Below are 755 nucleotides of genomic sequence, written 5' to 3'. Positions count from 1 at the left end.
GGAGTTCAGCTGGCAACAATGACCCCAGAGCTGTGAATTATAAGGGAAGGAATATCCAAAGATCCCACCTCTCATCTGCTATACCCATTTGTACAAACAGTTGAGCAAGAGTATATTTCCATTTTACAACTTCTCACTGTCATATTATGTGAAGAAAAATCAAACTACTAAAATGTCAGTTTATAAATTCTATTTTTCTATGTAAGTCTTAAATATGATTTTCACACACTCATATTTTAAATTCTTACTTTTATCATACTTAGCCTACCTAGAATGTTCAAACTCTATTACTCCTAGTTTGTAGGAGGGTTATTCCAGGCTTACTTCCCAATGTGTTTAACAGCCTAATTTACAGAAGATGCACAATATTTAGTAAATATAAATAAATCACACTGTTGAAAAATGAAAAAAAATTCAGCTGAATTTACACATAGGAAACTAACAATGGAAAATGAAAGGCAGAAAACACTTCATCGTACAATACCACCAGCTTGGTGTGTGGTTTGTATCTTCAATGAAAGATACACAGGAGACAGGCGAGAAGTCCCTCCTCTGTGCCTGAGTCTGAGATTATCATGAGCAGCATGGTGAGACCCTGCATCAGCATAAAAAAAGGAAATCAAATGTTTAGAAATAAACAATAATTGTAAAATATGTACAATTAAGCAGTAAATCATTTTCAGATAATTAGTAAGATCACTATGAGGTTTAGAATATCCCAAATTCCTAGACAAGAAATCTTTTTTTTTTTTTTT

General features: G+C 32.8%; 1 long non-coding RNA gene across 3 annotated transcripts in view; it reads right to left on the bottom strand.

Annotated features, from left to right (window-relative positions):
* Positions 1-755, bottom strand: part of LOC106144435 — an 18,657-nt gene that overhangs the window by 10,424 nt on the left and 7,478 nt on the right. For all 3 annotated transcript variants that reach the window (XR_003376696.1, XR_003376697.1, XR_001229498.2), the window contains one exon: positions 480-595. This is a non-coding gene — a long non-coding RNA (uncharacterized LOC106144435). The remainder of the gene's footprint in view (positions 1-479; positions 596-755) is intronic.

The sequence above is a fragment of the Microtus ochrogaster genome, unplaced genomic scaffold (assembly GCF_000317375.1).
Source record: "Microtus ochrogaster isolate Prairie Vole_2 unplaced genomic scaffold, MicOch1.0 UNK94, whole genome shotgun sequence".
NCBI lineage: Eukaryota > Metazoa > Chordata > Mammalia > Rodentia > Cricetidae > Microtus > Microtus ochrogaster.
Note: the sequence above shows the minus strand (reverse complement) of the source record. Positions and strands in the feature narration are given on the sequence as shown.